At 41.9% G+C, this 18,115-nt stretch overlaps 1 protein-coding gene across 1 annotated transcript in view; it reads left to right on the top strand.

Moving 5' to 3' along the window:
• Positions 1 to 18,115, top strand: part of DCDC2 (doublecortin domain containing 2) — a 172,269-nt gene that overhangs the window by 124,086 nt on the left and 30,068 nt on the right. The gene's annotated exons all lie outside the window — the stretch shown is intronic.

Genomic DNA, 18,115 nt, shown 5'->3' with positions numbered 1-18,115 from the left:
TGGTATTCTCTCTGCATTTTTAACTCTTCTTTCAATGAAAAAGAAAATCCCTAAGCTCAGAAACATCCAAGGAAAACAGATGGTTTTGCAGAATTACTTTACCCTGAAATTAAACCTCTTGCTTTTCACTTTTGAGCTAAGAATAAAATTGTTATAAATGCTCTCACACTGCATATTAGTGCATGTTACATTCATATCTTACATTAACATTTTTATTTCCACTGGGACTTCTGATATAATCAGGTATTAAACCTGTGGTTATTTTGGCAATTATGCCAAACAGCTAAACCTTCAGTTAAGGAAGAAAAAATGTAGTTCTCCTTCTTCTGGAAGAACAGTTATCCTAAAAGATGATTAGGAGATTCAACAATAGGTTAATATTTTTAAAGAAAAACTCATAGGCAGAGTTCTCAATTTTCTGTCCATTAAGCAAAGAACAGATGAAACATTTTCTTTCTCCATCTCCCTCCAAGGCACACAGCAGGCTAGCATTCACACCTTGCAGTCGGTGCCTGAGTTGGCAAAATGTTTCAATCAATAATTCCTTATTCTTTCTTGTTCCTCCAGAGTTTAATTTCTTGCACTGCCCTACAATGTTAACTTGTTTTCAAGATTATTTTTTCCTCTGTCTCTCTTTCTCATTTGTTTTTCTAACACAAACCCCAAACTACTCTCTGCCCACCTGGCCCCAACGTGGCCTGCAGCCCTCCACCCAGCCTTGCCATTTCCATGTTTAATTTTTGAGTCAGGTTCTTCTCATCCACCCCTCAAGAGGCAGCCTCAAAATTCAAGAGTGAGGTAGTTCTTCCCTGTGACTGAAACAGTGGTTGAGGTCTGGCCTAAGTGGCCTGCTTTGCTGCTGATTCCCTCCATAGCAGATGCTTTTTGCAAGGTTCTGCAGTTGATGGTGTACACGACGTGAAGCTTCATGGAGGGAGAAGGTTAGACCATCGTGGCCACTCTACCTCTTTCCACCTGTGCAGCCTCAAGGAAGGAAAGATGGGATAAAAACTCCTGCTTTGTGGAGTTAACTCAGGAGAGTGCTTAGCACGTGGGGGGCATACCAAAAACAAAAGTAAAACCAAGTTCCTTTGCCATTCCTGTCCCACATTGAGTGCTGTGTGCAGCCTGGCCATGTTCCATACCAAGAGAAATGAGATTGAGAAGGGCTCCTGGCTTCCCTAGAATGGTATCTGAATTGTCTGTAATGTGCAACCACAGATACAGAAGTAAAACATTTCAGAGAAGTGAAGAGATGGCCTTATGTCGCATCTTGCAGGGATGAATGAAAGAGGAGACTGCAAGGGGAGGGGTGCAGCCGCGGCTGCCGGCTGCCGGGACGGTTGGGGAGTGAGGACGGTGAAGGCAGCAGGCACCACGGTTCCCCCAGCCCACGCCAGGCTCGAGGGGTCCAGTTTAGAGCTGGTGCACACGGTGGATGTGTGATGGTGGCCTCAGGTGTTGGCAGAGGAGTGTAGAGGCTACGAAGAGCTGAAACTCCATTTAAGCCAGCAGGTCAGGTAGCTGTGCTGCCTCGGTGTGGGTTATCTTTCCTGGTGCCGAGGAGACAGGGGCTGCCTGCCTGCTCCTTTTCTCCAGTGAAGTGCCATGGGCTTTAAACTTTCTGACCGTGACCTGTATGTAGCATGTTAAAATTTTACATCCTGATCCAGTGCACCCACGCGGGCCTGGGGGGTAGCTGTTTCAAGAAATAGAAGTCTTGTTGAGACAGTGGTTACCATGTGTACAGGGCTCACCACATAATTGGCAGCATCTGAGGCAAGATGAAGATGCCCAGAGAGCAGAGAACAAGTGCTGTGAAAGGTGCTGAAATACATCTTTTCCCTTTTCTGCCATGGCCATTCTCTTTTTTGAGAGATTTTTATTTAGCTTTTATTTTTTTTGCTACTTATTATTCTAAGAAAAATTAAAAATTTAAGCTATTATGAATTTTACAATTTGTCTTTATATTGTGCAATGGCAGTTTTAAGTGCAGAGTATAAAAGCATTTACTCATATGTGGAATCACTACAATCAGACTTCTTTGTATCTCTCGCTTTGTACTTGCATATGAACTTTGTTCTTAATAGAAAACCAAACTGAACTGTTTCTATTTCACTTCCATATGCACACATTCTGCCTACATTCTTTTACCTCAGGCTCACTGGGGGGTAAGGAAAGACTGAAGAGAAGGAACCGTGGGTTGCCCCACGTCATCATTTTCCATGGAAATGATTGACTAATACGGGGAATGGAACAGGATTATCCTTGGCCATTCTTGTTTTGCAGAATACTATTGCCTGCTTTCTTCCTTGGAAGCAAGTTCCCACTTTAATGGCAAGCGTTGCTTTTGGGGGCTGTTGGCGCCCTCTACAGTCCGTCACCCCTCTCTCAGCTGCGGGCCTCAGGAGCTCGGGAATCGCAGGTGTGCCCATTCGTGCTCCCGTCCCCTTCTCAGGTGCACGCACCACGTGCACCACTATTTATTGGACTTCACTTACAAAATTCAAGTTCAAGGATAGAATTATTAAGGATTTCCAGATGGTGATAGCAGATCAGTAAACCACTTGGTGGTCCATGAGCAGGTTGCATGATGCAAAGTCAATTTTGTAGCGGCTTTGTGTTTTCTGTTTTTTTTTTTTCTTTTAATTTTATTGAAAAAAAGGCTACTAGTCGCAACTCTTTAAGTTGATGTCAGTCCATTAATGGGTCACAGTTGGCAGGTTAGAAAACACTGATAAAGCCATTTCAGCGTGCACTCCCTTATCAGATTGTGACATCTGAATCCCGTTTCCTTCCCTTGCTGTCTATAAACTTGAGAGTATCTCTGTTTCTTATATATAAAACACAGGTAATCATATAAATTATTTCATATAGTTGTTATGGCATTGAATGTGTACTGTGCTTAGAATGATGTTTATAAGTATCCAGTGTGCTTTAGCTAATCGTCATATTTTTATTATTATTATTTTTAAAGATTTTTATTCATTTATTTGAGAGGTAGAGTTACAGATAGTGAGAGGGAGAGAAAGAGAGAGGTCTTTCATCCATTGGTTCACTCCCCAAATGGCCACAATGGGCGGAGCTGCACCGATCTGAAGCCAGGAGCCAGCAGCTTCTTCCCAATCTCCCACGTGGGTGCAGGGGCCCAAGGACTTGGGCCATCTTCTACTGCTTTCCCAGGCCATAGCAGAGAGCTGGATGGGAAGTGGAGCAGCTGGGACTAGAACTGGCGCCCATATTGGATGCCGGTACCGCAGGCGGAAGATTAACCTACTGCGCCATGATGCCGGCCTTTTTTATTATTATTAGTTTACATCTTGCTCTAGGTAAGTGCTGAAGAAAAAAATGTGTCTTGACTATATCAGAGTTTCCACTTATCTTCAAATAGATATTTTTTATTTTTTACTTTTTTTAAAAAAAGATTTTATTTATAGTGAGTCAGAGTTACAGAGAGAGAGAGAGAGAGGGACAGAGAGAGAGAAAGAAAGAAAGAAAGGTCTTCCATGTACTGGTTCACTCCCCAAATGGCTGCAGTGGCTGGAGCTGGACCTGTCAAGAGCCAGAAGCTTCTGTATCTTCCATGTGGGTGCAGGGGCCCAAATATTTGGACCACCTTCCACCACTTTCCCAGGCTATAAGCAGGGAGCTAGATCACGAGAAGAGCAGCCAGGACACAATCCAAGCATCCAGATGGGATGCTGATGCCACAGATGGAGGCTTAGCCTACTATGCCACAGCATGGGCCCCAAATAGATACTTTTAGGTTTACCAGCAGTATGTGAAATATTATACTAACCAGATGAAAGGCATTTCATACCACAGTTAATACAGTGGAAACATTTAAAAAATTGTAAAAAAAATCCAATGAAAGACTCTTTTCTTTCTTTCACCCCAAGATTAAAATAAGTAGGTAATTAGTATTTTGCAACCATCAGTTAAATATCTGAAAGGGATTTCAGATTCTTGAACTTAAGTAGCCAGAATACTTTGTTTTGGGATGAAATGACTACATAATAAGCTCTGATCTCAGGTTAACATGCTGGAGGAGAATGTTTTCTGTCTTTTCTGAAGTATGACTTATGCACATTTTTGTTGTGGATACAGGCCAGATCTGTGAGTCAGAACAAGGAGTGGAAAGAGCACAGAGCTGGGTGAATGCATGGTCAGCACCTGTGTGGAAGCAGTGGTAAAGGAAAGTGAGGCAAACGCTGGCCACCTTGCATTGGATTTTTTTCCTTGATGGTTTCATATAAGTAGCGTTATTTTATGCCTCAGCTGCTTTTTTCCTATCATTAATGGAGGTAGTTGAGTTCTCTTCTCCCATCGATAGTTTGACATTTTTTGTTTAATTTGTTCCTAAAATCTTGTCCTAAATTAATATGTAACTTTATATTTGAATGTTTACATCTACCGCTGACATGAGTGTATTTGTAGTTTAGGTAAGCATCTTAAAATGGAGTTCAACAGAATTGTTTACATGGACTTATCTCAGGCTATTTTAAATAAAATTTGGAACATGGTGATAATGCAGAGAAAAATATCTTATGGAATAATTTGGTTTTATCTGCCATTCATTGACAGCAGTTCCTTGAATTGTAGAATTTATGCTTTATCAAAGAAAATAGGCTAAGCTGAATACATTGTCACTTCATTTTATGTTAAGATAGAAGATTAACCACCAATCAAAGTCAAGTTATATCTTTAGAAGGCATTGACTCTGATAACAATTTATCATCCTCTTCAGGAATTACCTTGGAGCATATATAAACACCTGAAATGCTAAGATTCAAGAGATTTTACTTTGAGGCTCTAGAGCAAGTATAAGTGTGTAATCTGTAAAATGATCAGTTATGTTGAAAAGACCCTCACTCAGTCTTAATGAGCAATCCAGGCACGTTAACCTGTGTCAGTTAGGTTAGCTGGCGCAATCAGGTTCCTTATTCGGGATGCCTGATTTGCACCGAGTTGCATATTTATATTTAGTGTCATTTTACCCTGACCGAAGCTCCTGGCATCACTACCTCCTGTTTCCAAGTTAGATTAGCTTTGGAAGTGTTTGATGCTGACTTTATACTTACAGTAGTACTGGCATCAAGCACATTATTTTATTTATTTTAAAAGATCTTATTTATTTATTTGAAAAGTTGAGTGACAGAGACAGAGGTCTTTCGTCTATGGCTTCACTTCCCCAATGACTGCAGCAGCTCGGGGCTGGGCCAGGCCAAATCCGGGAGCCAAGAACTCCATCCTTGTCTCATATATGGGTAGCAGGAACCCAAGCACTTGGGCCGTCTTCTGCTCCTTTCCTGGACACATTACCTGGGAGCTGGATTGAAAGTGGACCAGCTGGGTCTTGAACCAGTGCTCCAATATGAGATGCCAGACATTGCAAGAGTGGTTTATCTGGCTGCAATACAGTGCTGGCCCCACATGTGCTGTGTTAAAGCATGTTGTTGGTAGTTGAAAGGGCATGTTGGAGTCATAGATGATTATTAAGGCCGTAATTCAGTAATAATTGGGCTTTAATAATCAACTTTTAAAACATGTATTTAGTCCATTTCTATTTTTCTATATCTGAGCTAGGTATTTAATCTCTTAAACATATACTGTTTATATAATATGGAAACGTACTTAGCAAACTATTTTTTATATTCAGTTCATCAGCTACAGATAGATTTTGAAAATTTATGACCCTGTTTTCTCTTTAGCCTCTTTTTTCTCCCTTTGGATTCCTTGTATGAATTTTTAGTAATCCACTGCATCTAAGGAGGCTTTTATTTCTCTGCACAAAATGAGCGTTAATGACCATACAGAATAGAATGCTGTCACTCAGGTGCAAAGTAGATGGTGCCTTGGGCCTGGAAGGGTGGGGCCCTGCAGGTTTCTCTCCCTGTCCTGCCTTCCTTCCCCACCTCACAATGGATTACCCAGTTGGACCTCAGCAGAAGGCCACACTCTAGCACATATGTGTCTAGCAAGAATGACTGGTCTATTCATGAAAGAGTTCTAGTTACATTAGTCCTTCCAAAATAAAGATGATCTTTTTTGGTTTAACTTGGCCATGAATGAAATGGAATTGTTTTGTTCTTTGCAAGAATGCTGGGATTTCATGAGATGGACTTGTGCATCAGGGACGCCAGTTTAGCAGTCATCTGGAGGGTGCCCTGTACTGCCTGTCTTGACTCCCCTTCTGTTCTTTATAGCGCTTCCCCGGGTAATCCTCACATCACTCTCACCTGGGTGACCAGAGCACAGAGTTCAGTTCTCAGCCACCCTCTACTCTCATCCCGGCTTCTCACCCAGACCCATGATTGTATTCTGACAATTCCCAAGTCTTTGTCTTCAAACTTTATCCTGACAGCCACTTACCGGACATTTGCATCAGGTTGCTAAACCAGGCACTCAAACCAGCACATAGAGTCCTGACTTAAGCTGATTGACTGCATTCAGTAAAAACTGTACTTGGGATTGGGAATTAGGCTTTCCTGGGCAAATGTTTGTGAGTCAGATCCTCTCCTGTGACGCTGGGCAGTGACGATGTATGCAGCCCCAGTCAGCCCTGCAGTCCTGAGCAGGGACCACTGCTGCTCCGTGGTGCTCTGTGCTGCGTGGTGCTCTGTGCTGCGTGGGATTAGGTGCATTCAGTGCATTTTAGTGAGGGGACCCTCAGGAGGTGACCCCACGGTAAGCAGAGGAGCATCTGTGCATCATGATCAGGACCCGGTCACCTGCCTTCTGCGCACTCCGTTCCTTTCCTTCCTTCATCTGCCCAGGCTTGATGAATGACACTGCCAATCGTGCACACACCCCAGGCTTACTCCTCAGTCCTCCCTCAACTCTTTCTTCCCTCAGCTCCACATCCAGGGGGCATAGGGCCCCATCAGTAACCCCTCTGTCGGTCCCACTGTCCCTGCCTTCATTCAAGACCCTGGTGGCCAACTCTATGCTGAGACCCCACAGGCACACTGGAAAGTTTGGAATACCCTACTCATCCCCGTAGGCATCACTTCCCATTGGGCCTCTTTAATCTCACGCCTGCCAGTTGCACTGCCTCAGCCATGTTCCAGGCTTGCTATCCTGCAGTCCCGCTGGTCCCCTCGCTCCAACTGGGTTTTTCTCCTTGGCTGTATCATTCCAGGTGGTTTTCAGTAATACCTTCTGTATCTGCCCTGCACCCTACCCTGCTGTGTATCCCGGCCCCTTCTGTGCAGGCGGCCCTATTTCCAGGGTAACCGCCCCCCAGCCCTGCATGCCCCACTATCTCCTCAAAGTCCTTGGTGGTTCTATATTAGCTTCATGGTCAAGTTCAAATTTCTGATATGTCTGACACATTTTCTGAGTTATTCCCTACTCCTCACTTGCCAGCCTCATAGCCTGCCCGTGCCCAGCCTGTCACCTGCTGCAGCCATGTGACCTGCCTGCAATTCCTGGAACTCGACCTGCAGTGCCTCCTTTCTTGTCATGTACTGCATGTCTTAGATTCTGCCTGCCCTTCCATTTAAAGCTTCTGCCTCTCATAAGCCACTTTTTTTTTTTTAAGATTTATTTATTTATTTGAGTTACAGAGAGACAGGTCTTCCATCTGCTGGTTCACTCCCCAGATGGCTGCAATGGCTGGAGGTGCGACGATCCAAAGACAGGAGCCAGGAGCTCCTTCCAGGTCTCCCACGCAGGTGCAGGGGCCCAAGAACTTGGGCCATCTTCTACTGCTTTCCCAGGCCACAGCAGAGAGCTGGATTGGAAGTGGAGCAGCTGGGACTCAAACCAGCGCCCATATGGGATGCTGGCACTGCAGGCAGTGGCTTTACCCACTACACCACAGCACCAGCCCCTCTCATAAGCCTGCGTCTTTAACTGCCCTCCCTCACCCCGTTCCCATTTCTGACTTCTACTTGGTATCATAACAGCCCATGCAGCACTGGCTATATTTGTGTTTCTGTGCTGTGGTTTTTTAATTTTTATTTTTTTCCCATTTAACTCCCTCAGTAGAGAATAAGCATCTTGCAGTCGATACTTCGTTCCTCTTTTTATGGCTGAGGTCCAGCACATGCCAGGGTATGGGAAGGCTCATAAAATGTCTGCATGATAAATACATGGATGGACAAACAATCAAGGAATTTAAAAAGATGACTCTGTATTCTTCATTTCTCTGTTAGTTCCCATAACAGATTTTCTACAATGCAGAAATGGTGTTCTTTAACACAAGGTCATTTGGAGGTGATTGCACTAACCAGAATAACAAGAACAGAGCATTGTAGGCTGTTTTTAAGGCAATTTCAAGTCACTGGGGTGGAAAGAGGAACAACTTAATTATTTTGATGAAACTAATATGGAGTATAATTTTTATAAGGCTACAAAATTAGAAATGAAAAAAGTAAAGCTATATATACTTGTTGGTTTTGGCAAACTTACTCAGAGGTACTTTGTTATTCTCAGTTCTACAAGTTTTATATAGACTGTAGAAACTGTGTCAGCATTTATATAGGCTGTAAAATAATTAAGGGTCATGAATCATGCATATTATAAATATGTACTTTAATGTTTGCACTCTGAATATTTCTGATTTTGATGAAAATGTAAAAAAAATCTATATCTAAAAAGAATAGAGTAGAATTGTGGGCATAACAACAAAATCACCTAAGATCTGGGGAAATCAAGGATTATTAATCCTAGTTTTGGTTTCTGTTTACACTCAGAATATTTTGTTACACCTATTTGAAGTTAAGGTAAACTATTGTAGCTAAAAAGCTATGCAAATATTTAATAGTCAAATTTATGTATTAATTACATGACAGATGATATGTAATACCCTGGAGTGGGGGTTGGGAAATATAAAGAAGCCAGATGATATTTCAAGCTGCAGTTAGGAAAACAGGCCCTGTGAGTGTGGAAAAGGTTATTCTCCTGCAATATCATAAATTTCAAAGGAAAATGTGACTTGTGATATTCTTGTTCCTGTGAAGAGTTTCCATCTGAGTTTATGAGACAGGATGAAACATATGGGGAAGATTAGAATTTGAAACACATTCGGGTTATATCACTGCAGTAAATTAGATGCACTCAGAGTATTAGCTGTCATTTATTAGTTTTCCAGTCTTCCTTATGATGATCTACTTTCACTCAGAGGGGCGGTGTGGGGAGGTATATTGCCTAAGTTCTAACAAGGATCTGGGGAGGGTTGGCCAATATCCTTTCATAAGGCAGTTTTATTACATGTGAACCTTCTTTTCCCTTCTACCTCACCATTTGCTAAACTTCATTAAGACAGCTTCCTTCTGGGTCACCTTTCTGGAATTGCTTTCTTTAATTTCAATAAGATGATGTTGTGATGACAACAGGGTCTGTCCATGGAGAGTTGTACAGACATTCAGGGGGTGGGCATTTGGTGCAGTAATGAAAACACTACTTGCAAAGTTATTGGAGTGCCTGGATTTCAGTCCTGGCTCTGCTTCCATTTCTAGCCTCCTGCTGATGCACACTGTGCAAGGCTGCAGGTGATGGCTCAAGTCACTGGGTCCCTGCCCACCCACCTGAGAGACCTGGACTGAATTCCAGGCTCTTCATTTCAGCCTGGACCAGCCCCAACGTGTTGTGGGCATTTTGGGGGAGTAAAGTAGTGGATGGAAGATCTCTCTTCTCCCTCTGTGTCTCTGTTTCACTACCTTTCAAAGAAAATTAAAATAGGTAAAAATTTAAGAAACTTCAGTATGTTTCAGAGATAAATGTGGTTCATATTAACATTAACAAAAATTATTTTTCTATCAACTTCTTACCAATTTTAATTGTGCCTCTAGTGAATGATGTGCCAAAGTATTTTCTTGTAAACAGGCTTACATTTTTGAGTGTTATTTATTAAAAGCCATAAGTTCCTTGTTAACACACATTTTACACAGCAATCTATTAAGTTTAATGAGCTGTTTTTAAAGCCTATTTATTAATTTTTATTTATTTGAAAAGCAGAGTAACACAGAGAGATCTTTCATTTGCTGGTTAACTTTTCCAAGTGCCTGCAATAGCTAGGGTTGGGCCAGACTGGAGAGAGGAGCCAGGGTCTCAATCCAGGTCTCTCATGTGGGTAGTGAGGACCCAAATACTTGAGCCATTACCTACTTCCCCCCAGGGTACAGGTTAGCAGGAAACTGTTGGAAGCAGAGGCAGTACTCTAACCTAAGCATTCTAATATGGAATGTGGGCATCTCAAATGGTGGCTTAACTTTCTGTGCCACAATGCCCTCCCTATGTTTTTTTTTAAAAGATGTATTTATTTGAAAGGCAGGGTGAGAAAGAGAGGGGGGCAGGGAGGGGGAGGGAGAGGGAGAGAAAAGAGAGAGAGAAAGAAAGGAAGAGGGAAAGCAAGATCTCCATCTGCTGGTTTACTTCCCAGATGGCCACAATGGCCTGAGCTGGGCAGATCCAAAGCCAGGAGCTTCCTCTGGGTTTCTCACATGGTTGCAGAGGCCCAAGCACTTGGACCATCTTCTGCTGCTTTCCTCAGTGCATTAGCAGGGAGCTGGATCAGAAGTGGAGCAGCCAGGACTGGAATGGATGCCCATATGGGATGCTGGCATCATAGGCAGTGGCTTTAACTGCTGTGTCACAGTGCTGGCCCCATATGTGCCTATTTTTAAAGACTAACATTTAATTTAAATTTGATTTGAAATTTAAAAAAGGTTTATTTATTTGAAAGGTGATGAGAGAGAGAGAGTACCAAAGCGGGAGATATCTTCCATCCACTGGTTCATTCCCCAAGTGGCTGCAACAGCCAGGACCAGGCTAAAACCAGGAGCCAGGAACTCTCTCTGGGTCTCCCATGTGGGTAACTGGAGCCCATGCACTTGGGTTATCTTCTGCTGCTTTCCCAGGCACATTAGCAGGGAGCTGGATTAGATGCAGAGCAGCTGAGACTTGAACCTGAACTCTGATATAGGATGCAGGTGTTGCAGGCCACAGTTTAACCCACTGCAACCACAACCCCAGCCCTTAAGTTAATGTTTTTGTTAGGCAATCTCAGAGTAAATCATAAGAAAATGTTTAATAGTACATTAAATTTTCTTGCTTACTTTACTTCATAAAATTTATGGAAAGATGAAATTAAAAGATGTGTTTATTTTGGTGCAAAAAATTTTGAAATGCACTCGTAATTTTTTATAGCACACATTTTTTCATGAACTTTTTGAATTGGATTTCAAACATTTTTGGCACTAAAATAAATTTACCTTTTAGTTACATTGTCCCATAAACTTTCTGAACTATCTTGGATTAAAATATGGTGTATAATACTCTTTAAGGATACCTTTTAATAGTTCTGGTGAGAAGACAAGATTGTTGCCCTTACATTCTGGTGATCATCAATTACTAGAATGTGTCCTTTGTGAGTTATTTTGTAACCTTTCTTATTTGAGAACATTAAAGCATTGTAATGTTGCTAAACTGAAATCCTGCTGCTGTGAATGAGGGAATGTTTCATTTCAGCTGCTGCGTTTGCATAAAGGGGAAAAACATGGAATTTGTTTCTGTGTTGGGAGAGGAATCCCTTGTTTATTACAAGGGACAGCGCAGTGATGATGCGGCTCCCCACCTCTGCAGCTCTGCTGTCATTTTCTAGGCAATAAAATTCATAAAGGATAAGTGAAAAATAATTGAGGAGCATTTTTATTTTTACTAGAGTGTTTGTTATTGCTTTACTGTGTAATATACACTAAAATGTCTATTCATGATTCAAAGGAAAAAGATTAGAGCTAAATTTGGGTGTAGTGTGCATCCAAGCATTGAATTTGATCCTTCGCATAGTAATTGAATGAGAGCAGTACTGTGTATCAAATTTATCCTTGCTCTTTAGTTTGTTAGTGAATGGCTTTTTCTTGCAAAGGTTTTAGAGCAGGGGAAGACTTCAGAAAAAATCTAATCCTCTTTCTTCTGGCAGATGTGTGGGTGTCTGGGGCAGGAGTTTGTAGGGGAGTGAGACAGAGAATAATAGCAATTAGGGAAGAAAAACAAAGGACGGGGGCTCAGAGGAGGGTCTCTGACCACTGCCTTGTTGGCAGGAGGGACAGAAGGTGTCTCAAGTGCCTGCCTTCACCAAGCAAGTATCTGCAGAGTCCGGGGATTTGCTGTGGCTCCTGGCCCAATAGTCTCTTGAGACCATATGCTTTGGTCACATGGTACATTGTATTTCAATGGCTGCTGAAACAAATTACTGCAAACTTTGCGGTTTTAAACAACACATTAGTATCCTCCGGTTCTGGACAAGGATTCCAAATGATCTCAGTAGCTTAAAGTCAAGGTGTCAGCAGGGCAACGTTCCTTCTGGTGGCTCCAGGGGAGAATTTGTGGCATTGCCTTTTCCAGCTTCCAGAGGCACCTGCATTCATTGGCTAATGGCTCCTTCTACATACAAAGGCAGCAATGGCTACCCAAGTCCTTTGGTTGTATCACTCTGACTCTGATTCTCCTGCCTCTCTTCCACTTGCAAGGACCCTGTTGATTATAGTGGAGCCACAGGAATAATCCAGGATTATCTCTCCATCTCAAGGTCAGCTAATTAGCAACCTTGATTCCATCTATAACCTCAAATCTCCTTTACCATATATTGTGACATAGTCAGTGTTTCTAAGGATCAGGATATGGACTTCTTGGAGGGGCCATTATTTTGCTTATCACACACAATATAATTCTTTGATCCCTATGTCAGTTTGATTCTAGTCTTTTTCTTCAAACCCCCTTGTCTCACTCCCACACTCATGTAAATGCTACTCTGCTGAAGGTTGCCAGATTGAGGTAAAAATCCCTGTAAGAACATGAACGAATTAATGTACAGGGCTAACAATTCTTAAGTTTTTGGCTCCTTACAAATGGTTTGCATCCAGCAAATATGTTTGAATTTCCACTCTCTATTGTATGCCTTCTAGGTGTTAACTCCATTAAGTGCTAGAGATGGAACAAGGTGAATAGTGTAGACAGTCTACTTGCTCTGTTGGAGTGTGACAAACCGAATGAACACCACCAGCAAATCAATTACTAATATGTGCTATGCAGAGAATTATAGCAGAGTAATAATGAATGACTTGGTGGCTACTGGAGTTGGAAGGAGGAAGGTTTCTTGAGGTATGAGTGACAAGGAGTAGCCTTTTTGTGTGTGTGTAACAAAGAGGGAAGGAACATTCCAGGCAGAGGGAGTGATCGGCAGAATGAAAATCAGTACAACTGGAGTTCACTGGGCAAAGGGAAAGCAATACAAAATGTGGCTAAGTGCCAGCTCACATCCTCATGGTAAGGAACTTGGATTCCTTGTGTGATAGAAAGATGTTGGAGAGTTTTGAATGAGTCAAATAATTTTTATTAACTATGTTGACTTGGCTATTGTGTGGAGGACAGATTAAGGCATAGCAAGAGAAGAGGAAGAGTGAGACTAATGATAAGCTTTTGTAAGTAGCCCATCCAACAAGTAATAGTGATAAGGCCAAGTTGGTAGTGGAGATAGATGAATGGGTTTGATATAGGTTGGAAGAAAGGAGATTGAACTGATAAGATTTAAAGTGGACTAGATATAGTAAGTGGAGAAAGGAAGGTGATAAGGATAATGCCCCAGTGTTGGGATTGAGTGCTGGTGCCATTTCTTGAGATGGAGGAATATGGGAAATGAGTGGTTTAGGGTGGGGAACTAGAGTAATCTTTTGGCCATGTTAAGGTTGAGATGACTATTAAATGTCCAAGGTGAGATGTCAAGGGAGGCAATTGGAGATATATATAGGAGATATATATATATATGTAAATATATATATAGGATATATATATATATATATATTGGATATATATATATGTCTCAGGATCTGTGAAGAGTTTGGGACTGAAGATTCTATTTATGTACTTAGTATCTATCTATCCATCCGTCCATCTATCTATCTAGTAATTGGCATATTGATGGTGTTCAAACCATGTTCTTGATGTACAGATAGAGAAGTAGACCCATGATGCAGCTGTAGGGTGGTCCACTTCTTAGTAGCTGAGCAGAAGAGGCAGGTGGATTGTCAAGGACACTTAGAAAAAACTGTTGGTGATGCTGGTGAAACCAGTAGAGTGAAATGGAGAGAAAAGCAGAGGGTGAAGGGAAGAGACACATCAGCTGCATTAAAAACTGCTAATAGACCAGGTAAATGAGAACATCATTATGATCACAGATAGTTTTGACCAGAGAAGTTCCTATGGGATGTGCTGCAAGAAACTGGATTAGAAAAAGTGGGGGAAGGTGTGAGGAATGAGGGGGTATGACAGGGACTCAAGACAGGTAAGTACTAGGTACTCTTTGAGGGTAGACATTTCAAGGTGAGGCATCAGACCATTATCACTTTATCCAAGAACCTACTTTTTTCTGTATGGAGAAGAAGAATTTACTATTATGATGCACATCCATTCTGTTATTAGATTTACTATGTACAATTTTAGAATAAGCAAAATTGATAAAATTCAAATAAGAATCCCATGAGCAGTTGAAAATTATACTAATGCTTACTAAATGGTTATTTTGAGGAAGTCTTTTTTTTCTTTAAAGATTTTACTTATTTATTTGAGAGGTAGAGTTACAGAGGAGAGAGGGAGGGAAGAAGGGAGGGAGAGAGAGAAGTCCTGCATCCACTGGTTCACTCCCCAAACAGCTGCAACGTTCAGAGCTGAGCCATTCCAAAGCCAGGAGCCAGGAGTTTCCTCCAGGTCTCCCATGCAGGGGCTCAAGCACTTGGGCCATCCTCCACTGCCTTCCCAGGCCACAGCAGAGAGCTGGATTGGAAGAGGAGCAGCTGGGACTTGAACCAGCGCTCACATGGGATTCCAGCATCACAGGCAGAGGCTCAGCCCACTACAGCACAGTGCTGGACCTGCAAAGAAGTCTTGAATATGAAAAACCATGACTAACACACCAAAAGTTCAGGAGATGTGAAGTCTGTGGTAAAAAAGGGTTGCTTACCTGTTGTCAGTGATAATGGAGTAAGACTAAATTCTTATTTTTAGGAAAATCCTGAGTAGCATTAAAACCACTTCTGTGTCTCTTTGGAGGCCAAACACCTGTTCCCTCTGTGGCACCTCTCCTTAGTGACTTGTGGTTGGGATGACTGATGCTGCTATAGCAATAACTTCATATCTGTTACACATAATAATGGTATTTTGATCTAGACTCACCAATTCACTGTGCAAATATAAATGAGCAGAAATAATAAAAAGGAATGTGGTAAAGGTTTGAAATGCTTGAATCATAGTGCCCTTGATGAAATTTGCCTTTTGCCACCTTATCATGGAGTCTACCCTAGGAAGCAGGTGTTTTTAATTTTCAGTATTTGTTCTTTTGACTTCTTCCATGGAGTGCATCTTCAGTTGCTTTTTAGCTATGGGATTGACAGAAGGGAAGCACATTCTTGTTATAACATTCAAATTCTTGCCCATTGTAGTTTGGTCATGTTGCCAATTCTTTCATGTGAAGTGATCTTAATTTTCTCACTTAAGGCCTGATTTTCTGATTTTCAGCACCCGGGGATGGTGAGGGAAGGGAGAATTAAATTCTGGGGGAAGGGCGGGAAGGGTGGGACAGGTATGGGGACCATGGAACAGGAGGGGAATCCACGTGTGTGAGGTTTGACCTGGTACTTGCTTTTTGTCTTACCTTTCAATAAAGTTCACAGAAGACTCACTGCAGTGCACCACATCTACTCTCGCACAGCAAGGACCCGTGCATGGGGCGTGCATTTGGAGGGCAACAGCCCATGTCTCTGTGGTCTCTGTCTACAAGGGACCCAGCCCGCAAAAATTGGCAATTTGCATTTCCCAGAGTGATTGTAATGCAGTAGGTTTTAACACATGCTCATATTTACCCAACAACCCACAGAATAAAATCTACCCTCTTCATTTAAAAACTCCTATTTTCCATTATTCATTGTTTTCCCTTCATTAGAGTGTGGTATCTCCACATGGAGCAATTTATTATATTTTTAAGTAACATTTAATGACATAGGAAAAGCTCACATTATGATTTTAAAGTAAAAATTGGTTTATAAATTGCTAACATAGCAGGATCCCAGTTTTATGAATGTGTGTGTGTGTGTGTGTGTGTGTGTGTTGGGAGTGGGGTGAAGAATTGTCACAATGTTAATGGTGGCTACTGCTGGGCTATGAGGTCCGGAGATTGTTGATTTTATTCATTTCTCAAGTTTTCTAAAATGCATATGTATCATATAAACAATTTATAATAAAAAGTGATTTTAAATTTTTTCTCTAAAAAGAACTACTCTACCTTTGATTTTATCTGACACTTGTAATTTAAATCCTAGCATGTTTTCTGTTGTCCTTTTTTTTGTGCACTGTTCATTCCTATGAATTCCTTTCTATGCTTCCTTTTCCCCTCTATGCCCAGACATCTCGGTTCACTGATGAACAAACCCTCCCCTGCATCTGAGCCACACATTTGTATCCGTGTGTTCTCTGTCTCTATGCACCGGGCTGAGCTCTTCCCACTTGTCTCTTTGCTGTCTGTGTTCTTATGGATGCTGCTTTCCATTCCAGTGCTCTTCCTGTTTTATTTTATTTGTTATTACTGATCATAGTCTTCACATGGTTATTCTAAAACATATCTGACCATTTATAGCTCTGCTTGGATATAGGTAAACATTTCATTGGATGTTAGTGCTAAGACTACATTCCTTTGGTATCTATATAAATATAAATCCCTTTGTAATAAGCAAGTATTTGGATGCAAAAATGCCATCCAAAAAGTCATGTGCATAAGTCCTAACCATAATCCATTGAGTCTTGCGTCCGACTGTGATTGTTGCCTTTTAAGGTAATTTCAGAAGATACAGATGAATGCCAGACAGCCCTAATTTTCGCCTCCCTTCATCCCTCCTTCCCTTCCTTTCTCCCCTGGTTGTACGTTCTCAGTGTGCATTTGATTGTGCAGTAGCCCTTACATGTCCTGGCACTCACCTGCGTGCACCTCAGTGATGGTGTATTTATCGGCCTCCTCACAGGACCGCGAGCACCTTGAGTCGTCAGCTCGTTCATATCTTAGGCTGTCCCATTGGCACACATCACTCTTACATGGAATCGATCCTCCACAAGTGTAAAAGGACATTTTAATTTAACTAAGGGTTCCTTTGTAACTTTGGCAACATGAAATAGTATTATGTGAAATGTGTTAAATAATTGTGCTCTGGAAAACAAGCTTCCATGAGAGAAATAGAGGGGGCCTTAAAACGAAAGATAAAAAATTTCTACAACTGCAAGGGCAATCAGATGCTGCAATAGATTACCAGGGAAGGAGGCACAACCTCCGTGCCTGGGAGCCTTCAAAACTGCACAGAGAAAACATCTGTGAGGATGGCTGCAGCACTAAACCTGTCTCGAGGCAAATGGATAGACGGAATGACAAACGGTTCTGTGATTCTTTGATTACTTGGCCTGGAGACGGGAAGGCTGAGGGGAGACATTAAAACTACTTCAAATATGGAAAACAGCATTTCTCACTTTCCAGCAAACAGCAAGTAGAAGGAGCTTAATCTAGTCTTAAGAGATTTAGATTACATTTTATAGTGAAGGATTTAGCATCACAGGTTGTGAAGACCTTGTGGAAATCTGCAAAATAAGCGACATTGATTGTGTGTGTGTGTGTGTGCACGCACGCAAGATGTGGAAGTCAGCTCTATGGTTTTATTGCAGTAAAATTATTTTCTGCATGGTTCTGAATAGAGAAAATTCTTCCAATACATTGTATGGAGTGTCTGCCATCCTCACGGGAAAGGAAAATTGTTAAAGGAAATATTCTAAAGCCCACGTGTCATCGCTGTCTCACTGACAGGAGGGAGAACCGACGTGTTAGTTGTGAAGTTGTTCCCGTATAAGTACCTGGCTCAGGTGGTGCTGTTAAATCGGTACCTGTAGGGGTGAGCCGTTGCCTGGGACAGAGACCTGTTCTGCTGGGTCAGCCTTGTTTTGGCCACTGAATCTCTTCTCAGTGCCCAGGTAGAAAAACTGAAGGCCCAGGTGTTGGGCAGGGTAGGGCTATCTAAATTCTGTTAGAATTACCTATTAAAAAAAAAATCATCATCAGGTGTTTTGCTGTAATGTCAACATG

The sequence above is a fragment of the Oryctolagus cuniculus genome, chromosome 5, assembly GCF_051225735.1.
Source record: "Oryctolagus cuniculus isolate XC-2025 breed Fujian yellow rabbit chromosome 5, ASM5122573v1, whole genome shotgun sequence".
Taxonomy (NCBI): domain Eukaryota; kingdom Metazoa; phylum Chordata; class Mammalia; order Lagomorpha; family Leporidae; genus Oryctolagus; species Oryctolagus cuniculus.
The sequence above is the reverse complement of the archived record's forward strand: the minus strand, read 5'-3'. Positions and strand labels throughout refer to the sequence as shown.